Consider the following 9,418-nt stretch of genomic DNA (forward strand, 5'->3'; position numbering starts at 1 on the left):
GTATTTAAAGGGCTCCAGGGGCACCAGGGTGGCTCAGTCAGTTAAGCATCTGTTTTCAGCTCAGGTCATGATCCCAAGGTCATGAGATCAAGCCCTGCATAGGGGGCCCCCTCAGGAGAAGAGAGTGAGTCTGTTTCTCTCTCCCAAATAGATTAATAGCGTCTTAAAAAAAAAAAAAAAAAAAAGCCTAGGTCTCTGGATTCCACCAAGCCTCCTGTCTCTGATGTGTGGCACTGACACATAATTCTCAAACTAAACTTCATCGCACCCCGGTCAGAGCCCATGGGCAGCCCCTTCCTGTAATATAACAAATGAACTTTAGGGTATTGGCACACAGAAATGGGGAAGGGAATTTGTTTCAGGGCCTCCTATGCTCTTATGGGAAATGGAGTGTCTCCTGGAAAGGTCAAGAGAGAGAGAGAGAGACAGCTGACACTGGGTGTGGAGGTAACTCATACCGAATCCTGTGGACTGAGTCCAGTGCTCTCTTAGACCATGTTTTTGCATGTCGAGGGCTGGTGTCCACAGAGAGTGGTGCTGAATGGTGTTCCCTTGATCAGAGAGAGGTTGGCAAAGGTTACTTGGTGTTCTCTGTTTCCATGAGATGATTCCTTGAGCAGGAGGTGGGAGGGAAAAAGTAGATTGGAGTGAGTTTGAGTGAGGGGACAGAGCTGGCTGTTGGCTTAGGCCTAGTCACAGAGCTGACCAGAGTCAGTTGCTGTCAACCCTTCGCGTGAGGGTTATAGTGTAAATCTTGGCACTGGGGGACCATCCTGGGCATTGTAGGATGTTCTGCAGCCCCCCTCAACTCTACCCACTAGACGCTGGTAGCACCCCACCTCCACCTCAGATGGGACAACAAAAAATATCTTCAGACATTGCCAAATGTTGCCCGAGGAGCAAAACTGCACCAGCCTCTTCCCCAGCATTAAGAACCATTAATGTGAACAATTTCCTCACCCTCCTAAAAAGATCAGCTACCTGCTTGCTTGCCTGTCCTGGGGACTTCCTGAGAATTCTGCCTGTGGCGTGTGGCCACGGGGCTGGGTGAAAGCTGGGCTCCAGTGTAACCAGGTTCTCCCTGTCCTTTTAACAATTGTCCTCTGGAGCCACCTCACAGTGAAAGCTTCTCTGGGACTGGTGCTTTCTCTCACGCCTCTCCATCCCTGCCAGGTACCTTCTGCTTATCCTCGAGCACATCAAACGTGTTCCCACCTCAGGACATTTGCACTTATTGACCTCCCCAGCTATGCATCTCCTTCTCATCATTCATGTCTCTACTCATGTTGCGCCATCTTGTGGGCCCTCCTTGGTGGTCATTCCTGTTACAACTCACTGTAGCTCTCTGCTTCAGCATTTTCCACCCTCTGGTATCATCTTATTTATTAATTTGCTTATTTGTTTCTTACATTCCTCCCCCACTAGACTGTAAGCTTCCCAAGGACAGAGACCTGGGCTAGTCTGTTCCTTGCTATATCTGCAGTGCCAACTGCGGTGCATGGCTCACTGTGGGTTGAACGGTTTGGGCGAGCACTTACTGAACATCTCCTCTGTGCCAGGCACTGTGCTAGGGGCTGAGGACGTCACGGTGAAGAGCGCAGTGCCCACCTCCTGGGAACTAGGTGCCTCGTGGAGGGAGAGCAATGAAGTGAGGATAGGGAGGTACGGGGGCATGGAAAGGGATCAACAGGTAAACCTGCCTGGCAGGTGAAGAAAGACCTCTGGGGAGGTAGTTAGAGGGAAAGGGGGAATGCACAGTCCCTACCTAGTCACGGGGATACAGAGGATCATGGGTGACACCCAGGGGCCAGGGAAGGAACATAACACAAAGCTCTGTGCTGGAAGAGTACCCATCTAATGTCTGCCATGAGGGTGGGGGAAGGTGAGGGTGTGGAGTACTTGAGGCCAACTCCGAGAGGCCCTGACTCTCAAATGAGGATACTGTCACCCTACCCCATAGCAAAAAGGAGCCACCAAGGCAGCATAAGCTAAAGCTTAAGAACGTAGGCTTTGAAGTTCATCTCAGACCTTGGTTCAAATCCTTACTCTGACACGACCGAACTATGTGACTGTCCCAGAAATGTCACATCTTTTAACCTCTATTTTCTCATTTTTGAAGCGGGATTCACATTCGTCTTGTTGGGTTGTTGTGAAAGTAAAATGAGTGCTTAGTACAGTGCCTGGCGAACAGTAAGGACTCGGAAGCTCCTCGCTATTCCTCCTGGTGTGGTTAACAAGGACATATTGGAGGTTTTCCAAATGGGCAAGGGATGTGATAGATTAGCATCTTAGCAAGATGGCTCAGGCAGCGGTGGGAACAGCAGGTGAGATGGGAACCAGGGAGAACCGGTAGGAGGTTGCTAGAAGGAAAAGGGAGGTGAGGGGAGGTTGTGTGCATCCTAGGTCCCAGAGCATCTATTATAGCAAGCTGTAGTGGCGGGAGATATGGCCGCACTTCACCCCTCAAAGAAAGGGCACAGGGCATAGAGGAGGATCCCCCACTCCTGACAGGTAATAGACACCTAGGTGAGGATCGGGTGGGGACTACAGCTCAGCCTAAGCTGAGCAGCTGAGAGCCTCTGGCCCTCTGGAAGATGCAGCTAGATCTGCATTTCAGATGGCTTGCACCCCTGGAGAAGGGGTGGCTTGCCATTTGCATGGGTGATATACTTTTAATTAAAATGGTAATCATTTGAGCATTCCTTAAAGTTTTACTTTGGGAATTTGCTGTCTTGCAAGCTCTGCCCTAATTAACATTCTCTTTATCTCTTATTAATAAATTATATCTCAGCAGTTTCATCCACCTCCTTTGATCATCGAGGCTCATCATTTCTGAGCCAAACTCCATTCCATATTGACATTTAAGGTACAATGGGCCCAAATCAGGAGTTTGAGAATTAGAGTTCTCAACTCCCAACAACATGCAGATCGATCTTCTTGCTGCTCAGCTGGGCCCCAGGCAAGCACACGACATATGTGTCCCTGAGGTCAGGAGTGTTGACCCCTTGATACTTACTTTGAGGAAGGACCAGAGGCAGTGTTCACAGATATATTAGGACCCAGGATCATAACTAGGAAAACAGAAGCAGAAAAGCTGGCAGGGTAGCTCACAGGCTTCAACCCCAGGCCAAGAAATGTTAAGTAACCTGATTCAGGTCACAAATAGTAGTTGAAGATTACCAGTAGTTGAAGATTAGGCAATCAGTAGAGACTAACATTTTCTGGGCATCTATTATGTGCCAAGTCCTACGTTAGGGGCTCTATGTGCATGGTGCCTGGTACTATATCAAGCCATCTAATGAGGTATAGACAGTTTTGTCTCCAGTCTCCAAAAGAGAAAGCCAAGTCTTGGTGAAATTAACCAACTTCCCTAATGTGACCCAGATGCCAAGAGGTCCACTGGTATTAAAATCAAGGTCCGTTCAGTGTCAAGGACTTCTTTCTCTTTACTGCATCATGCTGGCTGCTTTAGAGCTAGAATCTCCTAGATCCAACCCCTCTGACCTGTCTTTTAAGACCCCCTCTGGAGGGTGTGTTAGACCATTACTACTCTAGCTGTGGTCCAGGGATCAGTAGCACCATTAGCTCACTTGGGTTCATGATACAACTACAAAATCTCTGTCCCCAGACCACACATGGAAAGGATCTGCATTTTGACAAGATCCTCCAGTTGTTGTATTACTCACTAAAGTTTGGGAAACAAATTAGAGATTTGATATTTGTTCAGTACCTACTACTAACCCTTATGCACCTTCCAAGGTCAATGATATTCCAACTGAACCATGGAAGAGTTAAGTGACCTCTCCCAGGTCTTACATGCAGTTAGTGGCAGAATCTAGACGTGATCCCTAGCCTAGGCCCTGACCTAGATTCTAGGAGTTTAGGTCTAAGGTTATCCCATGTTTTCAGGTTAGTGTCCTTGGGCTTTAGGATGATGGCAGTGGCTACTGGGAGCCCTTTTTAGCATTCCCCAAAACCCAGCTGGTATCTTCTACTTCATCCTAGTCAGATTGTAGGGACGTGTACTTGGGCACAGATGTCTTTGCTTTTGACAAAAGTTATAACTGGCGAGCATGGAAACTGATTATTTCCTGGAGAGCAGGAGTTTGGATTGGCAATTGTACAGAGCCTTGATTAATGAAAAATGGAAACATTAATTAATTACCTTTCAAAAATTGACTTGTTATAGGAGACAATGGCTTTCAAATTGCAAGGTTCATGGTGGGAAGGAGATTTTAAAAGGAGTCCCTAGGGGTCTAGTAACAACTTCTCATTTGTGTTGAAGAAAAAAGCCAGTGGACCAACAACACTAGCCATCAGGGAAATGCAAATCAAAACCACAATGAGCTATCACCTCACACCTGTTAAAATGGCTATTCACAAAAAGACAAGAGATAATGAGCGCTGGTGATGATGTGGAGAAAAGGGAACACTTTGCACCATTGGTGGGAATGCAATTGGGGCAGCCACTATGGAAAACAGTACAGAAGTCCCTCAAAAAAATTAGAAATAGAACTAGCGAATGACTGAGTGACTCCACTCTTGGGGGTTTATCCAAGGGGAATGAAAACACTTACCTGAAAGGATGTCTGCTCTCCCATGTTCACTGCAACATTGTTTACAATATGGAAACAGCCCAAGTGTTTATTGATGGAAGAATGGGTAAAGAAAATGTGGTACACAAAGACACACACAGGGAAATTATTTGGCCATAAAAAAGAAGGAAATCCTGCCATTTGTAACACCATGGATGGACCTTGAGAGCGTTATGCTAAGTGAAGGAAGTCAGACAAATACTAATACTTTATGATTTCACTTACATGTGGGATCTGAAGAAACCAAACTTGTAGAGATTGAGCACAGACTGGTGGTTACCAGAAGTGGGGGGGGGGGGGGGATGGGGGCATGAGGGGAATAAGTGAGTGAAGGGGGTCAGAGCATACAAACTTCCAGTTCTAAGATGAGAAAGTCCTGGGGATGTGACGGACAAGGTGGTAACTACGGGTAACAATGTGGTATTGTGTATTAGCTGTGAAGAGAGCAGATCACACCACACACACATGCAAAATGTAACCACGCGAGATGATGGAGATGCTAAGTGGACTTATGCTGGTATCATGTGGCAATACACACAGATGTCAAATAATGAAATTGTACTCCTTAAACTTAGACAATGGTAAATGTCTATTTTAGCTCAATAAGGCTGGAAAAATAAAACGATAATTTCCAAGTTAAAGAAAATAAAAACCCATAGAATCTTGTAAGGATGCTAGTGTGGGTGCTGCTTCATACAGTATTTATTTAATTTTCACCCACCCGATAATAACAGCAACAGTACCAACACCATATAATACTAATCATAATAAGAGCATCCAACATGAGGAGAGACTATCCAGACGGTGCCAGCTGATGTTCTAAGCTAACTTCCCAAAACTTCATGGGGCAGGTTTATAATTAGGTCTATTTGTCACCCCCCTTTTACAGCTGAGGACAGGGGACTCAGGGTGAGTAAGTGACTTACCCAAGCAAGGCACACAACCTGACAAAGAGTGGAGCCTGGATTCACACCCATCGCCCAAATACCCTTTCTCTCCATGCACCCTACCCCTGCTGCTGCTTGGCTTCTCCTGGCGAAGCCATTGAGGCTGGTGGTTTCATTCTGGGGCTTTAGAAGGGGTCATATGTCATCAGCTAGCAAGTTGACTCCCTCTTTTCTTCCTGCTCTTCAGTGAATTCTGGATATGGTCGCATTTGCCATCCATCTCCAGCCTGGCTTTCTTGAACTCTGGACACAAACTCCCATTTATATCAGATCTAGTCCAAGCGCCTTTTTCAAGTCAAACAGAGCTGGGCTCAAGTCCTGATTTTGCCATTTTTTTATGTGGCCTCGGCAATTCTATGTCTGTGGGTATGTGAAAATAATGATAGCACCTCCCTCATGGGGTGCTGTGAGGATTGGGAGGGAAAAGGTATGTGAAAGAACTTGCCTGGAGGTTGCATTTTGCAGGGAAAGCTCCTGAGTTCCAGAGGAATTAGCAACTTGGCGAAGTTTTGAGTCTTCTCAGGGAAGGGGCCAGAACCCAGACCAGGTCCCCTACCTCACTGTCCCTTCTGCAACATTTGTGCTCGGCGGTAGGTTTGATGAGAAAATTATAAAGCATCTCAGCCCATTGAAGAATCCCTCTTTGCTTTTTGGTTACCATATCTAAATATCATTGACATTGGAAGGTCCTGGGTTAAGGCCCAGTAACCCAGTCAAGCTGTGACTTCTCTGGAGTGGCCTGGCCCACATGGCGCATGTCTATCTTTCAGCTTAACCCTGACCTTTTCTGCATCATCTCTCCTGGCCAATCAAGCTTTGGAAGCTCACCATTCATGTCCTAGTGCAGTCCTCTGTTTTATTTTCAAATTACAGCATTCTTATTTATACTTATGCTTCATGTCATAGTGCATGTTGGTTTGTGTTTTATTTATGTAATGTCTACCATTTTCTAATTAAACTTTTTATTTTGAAATAATTCACAAGCTGCTGTAGGAAATAATACAGGGAGATCTTGTTTACCCGTTATCCGGTTTCCCCCAAGTGTCAAAACTTGCAAAACTATAGTGTCAATTCACCATTAAGATACTGACATTTAAAAAAAAAAAGTATCTTTTTTTTATTTTATTTTTATTTTTTTTTTTAATTTTTTATTTTTTATAAACATATATTTTTTATAAACATATATTTTTATCCCCAGGTCTGTGAATCACCAGGTTTACACACTTCACAGCACTCACCAAATCACATACCCTCCCCAATGTCCATAATCCCACCCCCTTCTCCCCAACCCCCTCCCCCCGGCAACCCTCAGTTTGTTTTGTGAGATTAAGAGTCACTTATGGTTTGTCTCCCTCCCAATCCCATCTTGTTTCATTTATTCTTCTACCCACTTAAGCCTCCATGTTGCATCATGGAGTGTATCTTCCTGGGGCACCTGGGTGACACACTTGGTTAAGCATCTGACTCAAGGTTTTGGCTCAGGTTGTGATGTCAGTGTATTGACATCAAGCCCCACGTAGGGAGGAGAGTCTCTCTCCTCTCCCTCTGCCCCTCTTGTATGTGCTCTCTCTTTCTCTCTCAAATAAATAAATCCTTAAAAAAATTTTCTTTCCACTAGATATTAAGGCCATTATATCAATGATGTTGTCTTGTTCAACACAATATTCTCAACATCTAGAATAGTGCCTGACAGATAGAAAGGTATTCGTTTGCTAAATATATGAATAAAATGTAATATAAGAGCCCTGTGTCATTTGTCATTCATTCCCTCTCCCCCGCCCCCAGCCTGTATGGGTTTCTGTGATACCCAGGCAGCCTTACTGTTGAAAAGTCACAAGTTTCTCCAAGTTCTGTGTCCTGGGTCTCATTGAGATAGTTAACCTTCAGGCTGGGGTGAAGATTTTTCCAGGGCTAAGTATGCATGCATCGTTTGGAGAGCATCAATTTCCAGACATTCAGCTTGTCTTTCTACTCTCCCAAGACTGATCTGCCCAAGAAGGAAAGCTATCCAGAAGGGTTCACATAGGCTCTGCTCCCACCTGACAACAAGTAAACCCTCTCATCCCAAATCTTACTAGGATGTTTTGCCCTTGGATTTCAGACCACCTGAGATATAAAAGGGAGAAGTTGAAATGTTAGTTTGGAGTAAGTTATCTCTTTATTTTTATTTTTAAAAAAGATTTTATTTATTTATTTGACAGAGAGAGACACAGAGAGAGGGGGAACACAAGCAGGGGGAGGGGAGAGGAAGAAGCAGGCTGCCTGCTGAGCAGGGAGCCCAATGTGGGGGCTCCATCCCAGGACCCTGGAATCATGACCTGAGCCGAAGGCAGATGCCTAATGACTGAGCCACCCAGGCACCCCAAGAGTAAGTCATCTTTAATGATTAACAGGGCACCTTAAACACAGAACTTCTTGCCTTTCCCTGCATTGTGCATATTCCTGTTATAGGCAAAGCATAGTGCTGGAAATAAAGTCATTGAGCTTGTGTTGAGAGACCTTGAATCCAGAACGTACAAAGCAGTATAGGTTGGTGATACCTTGACCTTCTCAAGGTACTTGGATGTTTTTCAAGACTACCATTTCCTTTCAAGCTATATTGGTAAAATCCATGGGTAAAACTTATATGTGCTTTCCTTTCTATTTGACGTGCTTTATTCTATGAAGGTTGTTCAAACTTATTTTTTAAAATCACAACCTAAAATATTTATTCCAATGATACCTACTTCTGTTTCATCTTAGAAAACATATAGCGTTTTTTCCTATCCATTAACACAAAGGAAACTGTGTACATGCGTGATGACAACTTCTAGATAATCCGTCTAACAATTCACAAATGTTTTTTCAACATTCTTGTGGGGGGTGGGTGCAAAAAGACTGAAGACTACAGACACAACACAGCCATTTGGAAAGCCATTATCAGCTGCCATTTTGATTCAAGATTTAATGTCATTGGCATTTTGAAGCCTTTTTACTGCATCCCAAATTTGATGCAATTAGTCTACTCCCTGAAAAGTTATCAAGAAGCAGCCAGGCTACACATGCTCAGGGTTGAATAGTTCTCTTGAAAGAGGCCTAACTGTGTTCAGCTGATAATCAAACGAATGGCTACATTGCGATAGGTCGCCAAGAGGGACCCACTGCGCCCCCATCCCTTATCCAAGCCTGGGCTCTGTTTCTTGCTTGATAGGAACGCATAATCCCATCAGCGCCAATGGGAGTTATGTGCCTGTGTTACTGGAGACAATAGGCCATCTGAGAGGGACAATTGTTCCCAGCAACTGAGGGGGTAAACACGATTGGCTATTCCCAGCCACCATCCATGAAGGGCCTGGCTGAGCCCCTAAAGCCCTTTCTTTGTTAGGCTGCAGAGCTGCAGGATGGAGGACGTGGCCTGCCTTCTTCTGTGGTTGCTGTCCTCCACCTCCAGGGGCAGCCTGTCTCTGGGGCATCTCCCCAAGTCGCAGCCAAGACTGGGGCATCTCCCAAAGTCGCAGTCAAGACTCCTTCTCCTCCCTCTTTCTAGAGACAAACCCAAAGCCCTTTTTCTAGTTCATGCTTCACGATGAAATTGTAACAGTATCAACAATAAAAGTTACAACCATTTATTGAGCACTTATTACTAGCCCAGGCACTAAGTCTTCTGTAGACATTAAGGCATTTAGCTACAAATGCTCCTGGTAATTCTGCAGGGTAAATATAATTGTTCCCATTAAACAAGGTAAAACCGAAGCTCAAGTAAGTCCGGCTTCTGGTAAGCTATAGAACAGTTTCAGACCTCCAGGGCTAGTCAGTGTCCCAATACCGCTCTCCAAGTTCTGCTAGTGTTTCCCTCCAGACACTCCTTGAGACCCAGTCTGAGAATGTGCAGTATAC

Source organism: Mustela lutreola, chromosome 1 (assembly GCF_030435805.1).
Source record: "Mustela lutreola isolate mMusLut2 chromosome 1, mMusLut2.pri, whole genome shotgun sequence".
Taxonomy (NCBI): domain Eukaryota; kingdom Metazoa; phylum Chordata; class Mammalia; order Carnivora; family Mustelidae; genus Mustela; species Mustela lutreola.